The 15,983-nt window shown below is 45.7% G+C and overlaps 1 long non-coding RNA gene across 1 annotated transcript in view; it reads right to left on the bottom strand.

Annotated features, from left to right (window-relative positions):
- The window catches only part of LOC119951849, a 226,670-nt gene that overhangs the window by 197,857 nt on the left and 12,830 nt on the right, over positions 1–15,983 (bottom strand). The window lies entirely within an intron of this gene.

Here is a 15,983-nt window from a genome sequence, read left to right as displayed (position 1 = left end):
TAACACACTCCAGAATGCTTTTCAATGAAATATATTCATGGGTTGCACATTAGGGAAGGGTGAATGGACCTCCCCCTGTCGCCCCTGGAAGGAAAGTCCGCTTTGCTCCACACCAGCCCGTCACATAGGCATATCGCGCTGCGGGTGGGCTAAACTGGCTGACAGTGGAACTTCTGCCCCTCACTGGTGTGCAAGCCCTGCCCTCAGGAGCTGCCAGCCAATTGGATAGACCAGCAGTTCCAGGGGTCCCAGCAGAGCCAAGATCTTATTAGTGGGTGTTGGCGAGACTGCGACCAGTCACAAGAAGGCAGCCCAACAGATCCCAAAGTGAAGTAATCCTGGCATATTGGGCAGAGGGGGTTTGGTCGGCTTAGGGAGGAGGGTGGGGGTGGCGAGGTGAGGAAAATAGGCGGATAGGAAGGGGGGAGTACTATCTTAAGGTGAAATGCCACCTAATGAGCAAAGGCCACCCCCCTGATGATAGTACCCCACTATCTTTCCGCCCTTTAGTCTGGTAACACTTATCCAGCTGCCCATACCCACTGCATTATGGCATGCGGTAGTGTATTATCACAGTCAATTGGCTTGTTAACAAGCTCCACTGACCCTTTATTATTTATTTAAATATGCCAATTTCAGCACCCGGCCACCTACCATGTTATGGAGGTAAGCTTGGGGTGGACGGGAAGGTGGAGGGCTGGGCAACCGCCATGTTTTATGTGCCTCCCCCCCCACCGAAAACATGCCCCCCCAGCCCACATGCGTAAGCAAGGTATTTACTCTCATCATTTCTTTGTGACTAACAGGGTTAAAGGTGGCGCAGCATCCATGACGAAACACGATTTTGGAAAGTGGCATCGTCGGAACAAATGCGACGGAGGCAAAGGAGTTGAGAGAAAGGGATGGAGTCCTTACAGGGTGTAGGGTGCAAAGAGCTGTAGTCCAGAAAGCTGTGGGAGTCAGTGGGCTTGTAGTGGATATTAGTAGATAGTCTATTGCCGGAAATGGAGACAGAAAGATCACGGAAGGGAAGGGAAGTGTCTGAGATGGACCAGGTGAAAGTGGTGGAGAGGTGGAAACTGGAAGCGAAGTTGATGAATTTTTCCAGGTCCGGGCGAGAGCAAGACATGGCACCAAAATAGTCATCAATGTATCGGTAAAGGAGTTGTGAGAGGTAATCCGGGGAGGCCTGGAAGAAGGAATGTTCCACATACCCCATAAAAAAGGCAAGCGTAGCTAGGACCCATGCGGGTACCCATTGCTATACCTTTGATTTGGAGAAAGTGGGATGAGTTAAAGGAGACGTTGTTGCGAGATAGAATGAGTTCAGCAAAGCAGAGGAGAGTGGTGGTGGATGGGAATTGTCCAGGCCTCTTTTCGAGAAAGAAGCAAAGAGTTCTTCGGCCATCCTGGTGTGGGATGGAGGTGTAGAGAGATTGCACATCCATGGTGAATAGAATGCGGTTAGGGCCCGTGAACTGGAAGCTGTCAATATGATGCAGTGCATCAGAGGAATCCCAGATGTAGGTGGGAAGGGAATAGACCAGAGGAGTGAGGATGAAGTCAAGATAAGAGGAAATAAGTTCGGTGGGGCAGGAGCATGCTAACACAATGGGCCTGCCGGGACAGTCCTTTTTGTGGATTTTGGGAAGTAGGTAAAAGCAGGCTGTCCGGGGTTGGGAGACTATGAGGTTGGAAGCCGTAAGGTATCCGGAGGAAAGGAGATCACTCCAGGAATGGAATCACAGATTGCTCATTAGTTTTTAAACGATAAGAAAAAAACATTTATTGAACATGAAAAGTTTGATGAGCAGACAATACTCCTTTACTAAACACCCCCCCCCCCCCCCCCCCCATTCACAAATGTATACTGTTTTCAAAGATAACACCCCACTCTGGAACCAAATGGCCAATGCCACTCAACACATCTTCTGTACATTTCTTCTTGTTTGGATTGGGTTGCATTTGTTTATTGTCAGGTATATTGAGATACAGTGAAAAGTATTTTTTTGTGTGCAATTCAAACAGATCATTTACTACATGAAAAGAAAAGAAAATATGTAATAGGGCAGCACAAGGTACAGAATATAAATACCTAGACATAGGCATTGGGTGAAGTATACAGGGGTGTAGTATTAATCAGGTCAGTCCATAAGAGGGTCATTTAGGAGTCTGGTAACAGCAGGGAAGAAGCTGTTTTTGAGTCTGTTTGTGTGTGTTCTCAGAATTCTGTATCTCCTGCCCGATGGAAGAAGTTGGAAGAATGAGTAAGCCGAGTGGGAGGAGTCTTTGATTATGCTGCCCACTTTCCCCAGGCAGTGGAGGTATAGATAGAGTTAGTGGATGGAAGGCGGGTTTGTGTGATGGACTGGGCGGTGTTCACGACTCTCTGAGGTTTCTTGCGGTCTTGGGCCGAGCAGTTGCCATACCAGGCTGTGATGCAGCCAGATAGGATGCTTTCTATGGTGCACCTGTAAATGCTGGTAAGAGTCAGTGTGGACATGCCAAATCTCCTTAGTTTCCTGAGGAAGTATAGGCGCTGTTATGCTTTTTTGGTGGGGGCATCGACATGGGTGGACCAGGACAGATTTTTGGTGTTGTACACACCTAGGAATTTTAAGTTGTCAACCATCTTCCACCTTGGCCTCGTTGATGCAGACAGCGTTGTGTACAGTCTTGAAATCCCCCCAGATGATTTTCACACTCCCAAAAAGGCGCACTTTAAAATCCTCTTACAAACAATGCTTTCTTTCAGCTGTTTTCATTAAGAATCCAGCTCCTGGTTTTCCACTATCCTTTCAAACAAATCTTCCGCTCCATTGTTTTGATCAGGAAACCAGCACCGAGTTTTTCACCTTTCCTTCTAGGCTTCCTTTAGCTTAAATGTTTTTACACAAACTCTGAGGTCCAGCCACCAGATTCCACAATTATTTCAAATAATGTCACAAAAACTCAAAAACTTTATAACTACTTCAGATATCGCTCTAGTCTTTCATGAGCCAACTTATTTTCAACTTCATCTGTGGCTTTACTTAACAGTACATTACTCTTGTTCCAGTTTCCTCTGTTCCTTTGCCTCAAACTTCTTGGAAACTTCTCTTCATTTCTCTAGTTTCTTTCACTAACTGTTCTTTAATTTTCCTCTGAAGATTCATTGTGTGCACCTACCTTAGTATGGATTTACTGCTTCCAGCAAAGCTGAGAGCTGTTCACTCTCTCACTTCCTAGCCCAAACTGCTATGAATCTAATGAAAACTACACTCAAAAAGCCTTACTATCCTAAAGGTGCCTCTGGCTGCTAAGCAACAGCTCATTATTTCTCCACATTAGAAGCACAGTTTGAACTTACCAAAATCCCCACACATACAATCACAATGTATCTAACCAGTTTTACTCCTCCGACACAGAAATACTAAATCAAACCCACTTAAGTCTATAACTGGGGTGGGATTCTCCGACCCCCCCACCGGGTCGGAGAATCGCTGGGGGCCGGCATGAATCCTGCCCCCGCCGTCTCCCGAAGTCTCTGGCACCAGAAATTCGGCTGGGGAGGGAATCGCGCCGCGCCTGTCGCGGGATCCCCCGGCGATTCTCCGGCCTGCGATGGGGCAAAGTCCCGCCGCTGTCATGCCGGTCCTGCCGGCGGGAATCAAACCACCTACCTTACCGGCGGGACCAGGCGGCGCGGGCGGGCTCCGGGGTCCTGGGGGTCCCCGGGGAGTGCCCCCACAGTGGTCTGGCCCGCGATCAGGGCCCACCGATCGGCGGGGGGGCCTGTGCCGTCGGGACACTCTTTACCTTCTGCGTTCGCCATAGTATTCACAATGGCGAACGCAGAAGTGACCCCCCCCCCTGCGCGTGCGCGGGGATGACCTCAGCAGCCGCTGACGCTCCGGCGCATGCGCGGACGTCCGCCGGCCGACGAAATCCCTTCGGCCCCGGCTGGTGTGGCGCCAAAGGCCGTTCCCGCTGGCCGGCAGGGCGCCAACCACTCCGGCGCGGGCCTAGCCCCTCAAGTTTAGGGCTTGGCCCCTAAAGGTGCGGAATTCGGCACTTTTGGGGCGGCCCGATGCCAGAGGTACGGTATACTTATCAATGAAACTTTACCAACTCCAAGCTTTCAAAGGATGATCAATCCAGGAGAAGTGGACAACAACTCCTTGCACCGACAGAGAAGCCATTACTGCCTCCAAGAAGTATTACACCATCCTGGGATTTCATCACCGAATCAGAGCCAGTACTAATTATGCTCAATACTCACCTGCCCCTGATGTTTATTGGAAACAATCTCCGCACTGATAGGATGCTCAACTATCCACAAAGATCTAAATCAGTTCTTCCACACTTGAGGTAGACAATGATGGTTCCCACAACACTTATAGGCTCAAAGGAAGTTGTCGGCCCACCTTAGCCAAGTTGTTGGAAATGACTCATTTGTCTACAGTTTACCAATAATGTGATACGAGTTAACTCCATTGGTTCCAGCTAATTACGGACATTGTCTTAAACTGAGGATAATCCCTTCCTTTAAGTTACTGTTCTTATCTTGATGTCTTTTCAGGAGTCCTATTCATTTAAAAAGACTCAACAATCAAAGACAGTGTGTGGAAAATGTCCAAGGCTGACGCTGTATCTCCATTTCAAGCACAGCCTTCCACCTCATGGCATATTCATACTCACTTGACCCCTGCTGGACGAATCGGGGTGGCTGTTCCCGTTCCTTGTGATAATGTTGATTTTTTTTTGTCTCCCCAGCTGTTACAGCAGTTTAATTATTTTTTTAAAATAAATTTAGAGTACCCAATTATTTTTTCCAATTAAGGGGCAATTTAGAGTGGCCAATCTACCTATCCTGCATATCTTTGGGTTGTAGGGGTGAAACCCACGCAGACACGGGGAGAATGTTCAAACTCCACATGGACAGTGACCCAGGGCCAGGATTCGAACCCGGGTCCTCAGCGCCGTAGGCAGCAATGCTACCCACTGTGCCACCGTGCTGCCCTCAGCAGTTTAACTATCTCATGAGAAATCATCTGTTGCTAATTAGTGATTGCTTTTTATTCATGCTTCCAGGTATTTTGTTGTAAAAGGTTAACAACATCGAAATGGCTTAGAATCATGGAGTCTGTGGTGATATGCATCACTGTAAATACACAAGGGGTTAATGTAGGTACACTGCAACTAAGTAAACACTAGAGGGAGCACCAGAGACATCATGACACACAGACATTCAACCAATAGGTCAGGAAGATAGGACACGACCAATGGGCAAGTCAACACACACCCAGAGGTGACACTACCACTCGGGGGCTACCCATACAAAAGGACAGGGCACACATGCTCTTTTTCTTTCCATAGGCGTCACGCAGAGAGACTGGGGCAGATCGGAAGTATCACATCCACCGCATGGATTAGAGCAGACTGGTTAGTTAGATTGAGTTACTATAGCAAGATCAGTAGGAGAGTCGAACTCAAGTCGGAGAATAGTTAACTGTTCAATAAATGTGTTAAACCCATCTCCAAGTCTGAACCTTCCTTTGTCAGAATATACAGCAAGGAAGCAGCTTATGCTACATGAAGAAGCAGAACACAAGAGTCAGAGTCACAGAGTCATACAGCACAGAAGGTGCCCTTCTTATCTCAGTGTTAGCATAAAATGGTGTCTTGACCTTTCATTATAATGAGTACGGCTCAAATTAACCAGAAAATGGTTGGATTATATTACATTCTGCTGTCCAGACTTATTTATATTGTCGAAAGGGAAATGATAGACAAGAGGAAGAGTTACTGCAAGAAGGAAGGCTCCTTCTTGAACGCTCCCTGCACTAAGAGGATAGGCAGGAGGTCACGGTTGGTCAGGAATGAGACTTGGGAAAAGGACAACAGAAGAGGGTTGTTCGTGAAGCAACATTTAAGAGTCTGAGTTTCCCCTGGAGTTTAGAAGAGAGAGGGATGTTTGATTGAAATATATAAGATCCCGAATGATCTTAACAAGGAGAATGTGGAGAGGATGTCTCCTCTTGTGGGCGAGTCCAAAACTAGGGAGCACTATTTTAAAATCAGGGGTCACCCTTTCAGGACTCGCTGGAGTTTAGAATGAGAAGAGATCTAATTAAGGTATATAAGACACTAAAGGGGATTGACAGAGTAGTCAGAGTGTTTGCTCCCACTTGAGGAACATTCTAGAACAAGAGGCCGTGATTTTAGGCTAAAGGGTGACAGATTTAAAACAGAAATGGTGAGGAATGAGGAATAATTTCATTCGAAAGGTTGTGAATCTGTGGAATTCTGGACCCCAGAGATGAGGAGAATGTTTTTCTCCCAGAAGGTTGTGTGATTGGAACTCTGCCTCCAGTATTTGAATATTTTTAAAGCAGAGGTGGATAGATTCCTGTCCACAAAATAATTAAGGATTTATTGTGGGTAGATGGGAATGTGGAAGTCAAAACACAAACCAATCAGCCATGATCTTATTTAATGGGGGAGTAGGTTCGAGGGGCTGAATGGCCTCTGCCAGCTTCTATTTTGGATATTCATACGTAGTTGTGCAGTTTCAGAATAGTAAAAAATATTATTCAGAGAGTTAAATTTCACCTCAACTTTAACTGGGAGCCGCTTTCTTTGGCAAGTCAGTTTTGGAATCAGTTCAAAACCCACTCGTGAAGTTCATGGAAAAGGCGCGAAGGTATCCAAATACCCTTGGCGGGATTATCCATTCCTGCTGACGCTGGGGTAGGATTCGTGGATTTTCATGACAGTAAAACTGGCACCACACCTGGACCGATTCAGTGGCCGTGGATGGGCTAGCACTGGTACCACGTGGAGCACAATCGATTCCAATGAGAAACGGTGCCAGATTCGCCGGGAACTGCAGCCGCACATAAACACTTCACTCCCCACACACACACACACACACACACACACTCATCCCAGCCAACAAGATGGCATTGGTTGTGCTGGAGTGTGCCCGGCCCATTGATGGGTCGGCTGGGGCCAGGGGGTACATAGGGGGGAAACCCATATGACCTGCGGCCCAAGGTTCACAATGAGCAGTCAGTGGCATGCACACCTGCATGGCTGCCTTGCAGGCTGTGGTAATGGTGCTCCGTGCCCATCCACCCTGACCCCACAGCCCACCTGCCCCGGCCCTGGCAGATGCCCGCCAGCCAGTGGCACAACTGTCAGCAAACTATGGCGATGTTGGACACTTTCCGTGCCCCCTCTCTCTCCCTCAGCAGCCTTGGCGCCTGTTTCATGATTTTTAAAAGCACAAGTGAACCTCGCCTTTGGGAATTCGCCCCAGTGGATGCGGAGAATCGCGGAGGCCCCGGAGAATACCGGGTCAGGCCCACTAATGAAATGCCAATGGCTTTTACTGTACGTGCGTCCTGAAACGCATTGAATCCACCTTTGAGGCAATGTGGAATTGTAATTTGGTGTGAAACCGGCGCTCGCCACGACTTTGGCGTAAAAAAACAATTCTCCGCCCAATCCCGTTTCCCGATTCCGGCGTCAGCCGATGTAGAATCCCACCCCCTGTCTTCATTTAAAGTCTGCTTCTGTTTGGGGTGTGAGGTTCGAGAAACATGGTGCAAATTTGCACGGCACTGAAACTGCCCACCAAAAGCAGGAAGTCCATGGGTTTGGCTGCAAGGTTGTCTTGTGGTTGGGGGGGGGGGGGGGGGGGGGGGGGGGGGGGGAGAGGGCACGGGCCCCCTATCAGCAGGAAGCTGTGATTGCAGCAGGAGTAGGATAAAGCTGCCTGGTAGGGCCTAGTGGATTATCTTTGCTCCTGCTCAGCTCGTAAAGAATCTCTTTTTAAAAATGTGATTGCACCTTTTGACGCCTGTCCTGGTACCAATTCTCACTGGATCGGCCTGGCTGCTTACTCACTGTGTTCAGTAGCTGGTATTTCGGGCAGCACGGTGGCTCAGTAGTTAGCACTGCTGCCTCACGCCGCCGGTTCGATCCTGGCCCCAGGTCACTGGCCGTGTGGAGTGTGTACATTCTCCCCGTGTCTGCGTGGGTCTCACCCCACAACCCAAAGATGTGCCAGGTAGGCGGATTGGCCACGCTAAATTACCCTCTTAATTGGAAACAAAAAGAAAATGGTACTCTAAATTTATTTTTAAAAGTAGGTGGTATTTCAACTGTGTATAGCTACCCCATGCAGCCAGAGTTAAACCCCTCCCCTCCCAAAAAAAACATTTCAGCCTATGGTTAACTATGGGGCCCATGTTTCATGTTCTCTTTTCATTACTCCCATCACTGAGTGAATAGACTGAATACAGGATGATTAATTATCTGCGGACACTAACAGCCTGGCATTGCTGTGCTTCTTGCTGCACCAGCAGATTGAGTGGTAGATGTGCGGTTCTCCGTGAAAGATGTTGAAGAGAATAATTTATTGCCAGATCCGCTGAGAATTAACCTTCTTTCACATTTGAATACATTCCATGTCCCTACATTAGGTCGCGAGCTATGAACGCTGCATGATAAGACAACATTTTACTCTCATATAAGCAGTGAGATTCAATCAAAATACATGTCCAGCTTGTGTTGAATTAAAATACTGTTTGGTTCGATATCAATTTGCAATTAATGGTGAATGTTTTTGATACCTGCCGGCTTCTTTAATAAGTTATTGGCAGAATGCTGAAGAGGCTAAATGTCATGCAGCAAAAAGCTTGGGACATAAATAAAATATATGACGTTGGGAGTCTGCAATTTTAATATAAAGAGAAAGCAGAGCTCCTATGCCACTCCACACCTCGAGAGTCGCTCAGCTGTATCAAGAATGTATCAATCCACTCTGTCGAGTTAGCTGATGTCAACTGGGACAGGGGAAACTAGTTACCAATGGAGTCCGAGCCCTCAGATTAGGGCCCTGTCCATATATAATTGCTAATGACTGATACGCATATCTATTACTGCTTCCAACGCTCCGATTTTGGTTTGAATTCTTTGTGCATTCACAAATGTGCCACTCAAGCTATCCTCTGCCCCTTTATTTTTATCTCTCGCCATCTCATAGCTTGCTTTCCACCAATCTCCTGGTAATATGTTCTCTGCTCATTCCCATTAAGTTTCCACCAGCTTTACTAATCCTATTCTCCCTCTTCAGTCTCGAACATAAGCTATGCCTACCCCCTGTATTAGTTTAGATTGCTCCCACTGTTGCCTACCCCGTGTGTTAGTTTAGATTGCTCCCACTGTTGCCTACCCCGTGTGTTAGTTTAGATTGCTCCCACTGTTATTTCAGCCATCTCACCTTGGGCATATGTTGCCATCCCTTCACTGTTGCTATTTTCAAATGCACAGAACTGGTCACCTAACAGCATTAAAATAAACCTTACATTTAGAAAGCATCCTTTCACAATCTCAGTATGCATCAAAGCATATTACGACCAATGAGGTACTGAAGTCACAGTTATAATGTCGGAAATTGTGGCAGTGCATTCACCACACATCATGGATAGGGATAAAGTTCACCACCAGCTTCTCAAGGGCAACAAGGGACGGACAATGAATAGAGGCTTTGCCAGAAATGTCTATATCCCAAGAATCAACTGTGGTGATATGCATCACTGTAAATACACAAGGGGTTAATGTAAATACACTAAGACTGAGTAAACACCAGAGGGAGCACCAGAGACATCATCACATGCAGACATACAGCTAATGAACACATAGAATAGGACACGACCAATGGGCAGTCAAGACACGCAGAGGTGACACTACCACAAGGGGGCTACCCATATAAAAGGGCAGGGCACCAATGCTCTTTCTCTTCCCACAGGCGACACTCAGCGAAAAGCACAGGGGCAGATCGGAAGCATCACATCCACCGCATGGATTAGAGCAGACTGGTTAGTCAGATTGAGTTACTATAACAAGATCAGCAGGAGAGTTGAACTCAAGTAGGAGAATTGTTAACTGTTCAATAAATGTGTTAAACCTATCTCCAAGTCTGAACCTTCCTTTATCAGAGCATACATCAAGGAAGCAGCTTATGCTACATGAAGAAGCATTTAACACAGCAACCTTTAAAAATAATGCTGCCTACGATGATATTATTGCTATTTCTTCTAAGTTAACGTCATCCCTTCTGTGTAGCCCATCCTTGCTCTGGAATTGTTTAAAAATATGTTCATGGGATGTGGGCGTCGCTGGCTGGGTCAGCATTTATTGTCCATCCCTGAGGATATTTAAGAGACAACCACATTGCTGTGGACCTGGAGTCACATGGAGGCCAGACCAGGTAAGGATGGCAAATTTCCTTCCCTAAAGGTCATTAGTGAACCAGGTGGGTTTTTACGACAATCGACAATGGTTTCATGGTCACCTTTAATTCCTTTTTTTCCATTGAATTCAAATTTCACCATCTGCCATGGCGGCATTTGAACCCGGGTCCCCAGAGTATGACTCTGTGTCTCTGGAGATCAGCAATAATACAACTAAGCCACTGCCTCTCCTCGCTATAATTCACTATAATGCACCATGACTATCTCACAAAAAATGATTTGACAGCCAGGAATCGGGACTGAGGTGTGTCGGCATTTCCAGCACAGGCCTTCAGCTTTATTTTCTTAATTCAAATTGATTGGTGTGATAATTGGGATTTTCCAGCCCTTCCAGTTAGGAAGGGGTGATCTTCCGGTCCTGACAAAGGTGACCCCTCCTCCAGCCGAAGTGAGTTCCCCGACAGCGGAGCCAACGAGCAACGCAAATGGTCATTGACTTTGGAGGGATCGGAAGATCCCACCGGCGGCCAACGGGGGGGGGGGGGGGGGGGGGGACACGCCACCGGAAAAAAAACGGGGGTGTGCTGCTAACGGGAACAGAGAATCCCAACGGCCGGTGAATTCTGGCCAATATGTACAAAAGCTGGAGAATTAACACAATGAAGAAAATTAATAAGATAGAAAATTATAAGATAATAATAAGATAGCCTTTACCTCATTGAATAGTACTGCAGACATGAAGGGCTGAATGGTCTACTTCTGCTCCTAAATCCTATGTTCCTATAATTTGTGCACAGCCGGGCCCTACAAACAACAAATTAGCTAAATATCAAGATAATTTGTTTGGCGGCGTTAGTTGAGAGAGCAGGCGGTGAGGAATCCCTGCTCCTTTTCAAAATCAGCATAACAGGCAGATGGGCCCTCGGTATTTCTGGCAATTGCAGAATTCCTTCAATACTCAAAACAACAATAACTTATAATCAGATAGCACCTTTATCGCAATGAAACATCCCAGGGTGCTTCACAGGAGTATTCTAAAACTTTTGTGAGAGCCACGAAGAATCCAGCATGGGTTTGTACAGTCAAAAGAAAATCACTTTATTTATAATTTTATATCTACAGCAGCAGTAGTACTTCACCACTGCTTTACCCCTCTAGCTGGTACCACACTGGCCAAGTGAAACTGTGAATGATTTCCCTACCGCCCTCATTGGGGGAGCTCATACTCCCTAAGGGTCATGGGATACCTACTTCCGTGCTCGGTGGGCACTGCAGGGGTTGGACTGCTTTATCGACTCCGGTTTTCACATTTTGATTTAATGTTTTTAAGTTTCCATTCCTCTTTGTTCTTTTTGGGCTGGGCTCCTTTTTGGAGCAGCCCCTTTTAATTTATCCCTCAGTTAATTTCTGTTCTTCTATTTAGTTGATTGGCCCTAAAACTCATTATGGGATATCCAATAGTCCCCAGCCAATGGTATTCAGGCAGGTTATAACAAAAGCAAAATATGACACCGGGTCACATGGGGAAATATTAGATCAGGCGACCGAAAGTTTGGTCAAACAGCAAGGAATAAGAAGTGTCTTCAAAGGAAATGTAGAGAGGTAGAAGGGTGTAGGGAGGGAAATTCACAACTTGGGCCCTCTGCAGCTGGCGGCACGGCCACCAAAGTTGGAACAATTTAAATTGGGGATACACAAGAGGTCAGGTCTTGGAGAAATTTACAGAGATAGGGAGGATGAGGCGATGGAGGGATTTGAATATAAGGAAGAGAATTTTTAAATCGGAATGTTGCTTGACCGGGGGCAATGTAGATCAGTGGGCACAGGGTGTGATAGGGGAACCGGGGTTGGTGCAAAATGAGACACTGGCAGCAACGCTTTGGTTAACTTCAAGTTTACAGAAGGTGGAATGTGGATATCAGCCGGGAGTGCATTGGAATAGTTGAGTCTAGAAGTAACAAAGACATGACCGAGGGTTTCAGCAAGAGATAAGCTGAGACGAGGGTGAAGTCATGTGATATTCTCGAGTTGCAAATGGTCTTAGTGATGGCATGAAAATGAGTGCAGAAACTCATCGTGGGATCAAATGAGACAAACTGGCTGAATCTCAAACTGTTGCCAGGTAGAAGGTTGGAGTCAGTTGTTGGGGAACGAAGTTTGGAGCGGGGATCAAAAACAATGGTTTCAGTCTTCCCAGAGTTCGATTGGAGGCTATTCGTACTCCTCCAGAAGCAGATGTCAGATAAGCAGATATCCCGGTGGATTGGAAATTGGCAAACGTGACACCACTGACACCACTGTTTAATAAAGGAGGTAGACAGAAAGCGGGTAATTATAGGCCAGTGATCTTAACTTCGGTAGTAGGAAAGATGCTGGAACCTATCATCAAGGAAGAAATAGCAAGGCATCTGGATGGAAATTGTCCCATTGGGCAGATGCAGCATGGGTTCGTAAAGGGCAGGTCGTGCCTATCTAATTTAGTGGAATTTTTTGAGGACATTATCAGTGTGGTAGATAATGGGGAGCCAATGGATGTGGTATAATTGGATTTCCAGAAAGCCTTTGACAAGGTGCCACATAAAAGGTTGCTGCATAAGATAAAGATGCTTGGCATTAAGGGTAAAGTAGTAGCATGGATAGAGGATTGGTTAATTAATAGAAAGCAAAGAGTGGGGATTAATGGGTGTTTCTCTGGTTGGCAATCAGTAGCTAGTGGTGTCCCTCAGGGATCAGTGTTGGGCCCACAATTGTTCACAATTTACATAGATGATTTGGGGTTGGGGACCAAGTGCAATGTGTCCAAGTTTGCAGATGACACTAAGATGAGTGGTAAAGCAAAAAGTGCAGAGGGATTTGGATAGGTTAAGTGAATGGGCTAGGGTGTGACAGATGGAATACAATGTTGACAAATGTAAGGTTATCCATTTTGCTAGGAATAACAGCAAAAAGGGATTGTTATTTAAATGATAAAATATTAAAACATGCTGGGTGTGCTAGTGCATGAGTCGCAAAAAATTGGTTTATAGGTGCAACAGGTGATTAAGAAGGCAAATGGAATTTTGTCTTTCATTGCTAGAGGGATGAAGTTTAAGACTAGGGAGGTTATGCTGCAATTGTATAAGGTGTTAGTATGGCCACACCTGGAGTATTGTGTTCAGTTTTGGTCTCCTTACCTGAGAAAGGACGTACTGGCGCTGAAGGGTGTGCAGAGGAGATTCACTAGGTTAATCCCAGAGCTGAAGGGGTTGGATTACGAGAAGAAGTTGAGTAGACTGGGACTGTACTCGTTGGAATTTAGAAGGATGAGGGGGGATCTTATAGAAACATATAAAATTATGAAGGGACTAGATAGGATAGATGCGGGCAGGTTGTTTCCACTGGTAGGTGTAAGCAGAACTAGGGGGCATAGCCTCAAAATAAGGGGGAGTAGATTGAAGACTGAGTTTAGGAGGAACTTCTTCACCCAAAGGGTTGTGAATCTATGGAATTCCCTGCCCAGTGAAGCAGTTGAGGCTCCTTCATTAAATGTTTTTAAGGTAGAGATAGATAGTTTTTTGAAGAATAAAGGGATTAAGGGTTATGGTGTTCGAGCCGGAAAGTGGAGCTGAGTCCACAAAAGATCAGTCATGATCTCATTGAATGGTGGAGCAGGCTCGAGGGGCCAGATGGCCTACTCCTGCTCCTAGTTCCTATGTTCTTATGTAAGCTGTTTGCTACAACTGAGGAGTAAATCGGTGAAGGTGAGGTTTGGCTGGGGGGGGTCTTCAGTATACATGTGAAGACTAACACCACGCTTTCAGATGGTGTCTGGTGCAGCATGTAGATGAGAATTAGGTGGGGGCACTAAGGATAGGTCCTGGAGGACACCAGGGGTAACAGTGCGGGAGCAGGAAGAGAAAAGTCATTGCAAGTGATTCTCTAGCTGGAAGGTGAACCTAGTTTATCTATTTAAATAATGGAGTAGAGCTTTGTATCCATTGTCTCTTGAGGCTCAGAGGCAAGAGCTCTACAAAGAGAAGTAAAATTGAGCTTGTTCCATTTCAAAAGAAAGTTTGATTTCATTGGCTGAGGAATGACAAGTAAGTGATGCTGCTGGATCGACTGAATGCTTCAAAAGCCATTATGTTCACAGAAGAATTAAATGTTTAGGTGTTAACAATGAAAGGTTTCCATAGAGAAGATATTTCCATTGCACCAGTGGCTGCATTTTAGCCATCCTGAATGCAGAACCATAGTCCCATTGAAGCAACCTCTATTCAAAACTAGCACGTAAAGTCTCACGCATTACATTTGCATCAAAGTCTTTTAGAATAGGCTTTGAATTGCTGAGTGGCCCATTCTTTTGCCCAGTAGAAGTGTAATCATGTCTTTAAAAGAAGGCAGTCTGTATCATAGCTCATTAAAATTCATTCATTTACTGGCGATACGAAAGTGTTTTGCATGTTTAAAATCCATTATTTTGTTTGCATTAATTCAAAAGCTGAAACAGGTTACTTTCTAGGCTCTGATTATGAATAAAAGTATTCAGAAGGCAGGCCATGTTGAATGTGTGCTTGATATTTTTTGTGGAAGAAAACGACACAGAACAGTTGGTTAGTTATTCGCTGGCAACATTCGGAAACTAAGGGCAATCATTATAAATGGGCAGTTAATTATTCCAATCATCCGTTATGTTCTAGGCTTTGTGCCATATGAAATTAATCATATTTGTTTATAGGATATCTTCAAGAACTGATTCACAACAGCAAAAATCTAGCTGTCTGCCCAACCAGAAGAAATATTTTTTTTTAGGGATTGCAGTGCGGTGACAGAAGAAAAAAATGCTTCAGTCGAAGGGTCATAGATTTAAAATACCAATTTTACCTCAGAAATCACAGATGGGTAGTACGCGATGATTTTTCCTGAGCTTCTTTTATAATATTAAGCAATCTCGTTGCGTGTTATATTGCAAAGATGTTTACCATAGGATTCTGAAACATCTGTATATGCAGATAGCATTGTGTTGATTCAACACATTTGGGATTTCCCCCCCCCCCTCCCCCCGGACTGCTTTTTCAAAAAAAAAACAAACAAGATCTTCTAAAAATAGAACATTAGGAATGAAACATTCTGTTTTTTGTGATAAAGGGAACCATAATATTGAAGGTCATTCTATGTCTGGGAGTAGAGAGAGGCAGTGGCATGGTGTATTGCCACTAGGCTAGTAATCCAGGGACCCAAGGCAAATGGTGAAATTTGAATTCAATAAAACTCTGGGTGACCATGATCGATTGTGGTAAAAAACCACCTGGTTCACTGATACCTGCCATCCTTACCTGGTCTGACCTACATGTGACCCCAGACCCACAGCATTGTGGGTGACAATCAAATGCCCTCTGAAATGGAGGGCAGTTAGGGTTGAGCAATAAACGCTGGCCCAGATAGTGATGGCTATATCTTGTAAATATTTTTTTTTAAAAAAGCCATGTATTGGTAGACGAGAATAACTGAAGGCGGGATTTACCACGGGAAATTGCGGTCCCACACCGGCGCGCAGGTTTCTCGGCGACGAGGGGTACTGTCAATCGGAAATCCCGTTGACCACGGCGGGACCAGTAGATCCCGCTCGCAGGCCGCCTCCCTCGCCAGAAAACATCTGGCAAGGTGGCGGATAGATTCGGCCCTAGGAGTACTGTTGAGTCAATTCTAAACCTTTCCAAATGAATTCTGGGTAGTTCTGTTCTTTTCATGTTATCTCAG

This window comes from Scyliorhinus canicula, chromosome 2 (assembly GCF_902713615.1).
Source record: "Scyliorhinus canicula chromosome 2, sScyCan1.1, whole genome shotgun sequence".
In the NCBI taxonomy this organism is placed as follows: Eukaryota; Metazoa; Chordata; class Chondrichthyes; order Carcharhiniformes; family Scyliorhinidae; genus Scyliorhinus; species Scyliorhinus canicula.
This window is presented reverse-complemented; position numbering and strand designations above follow the sequence as displayed.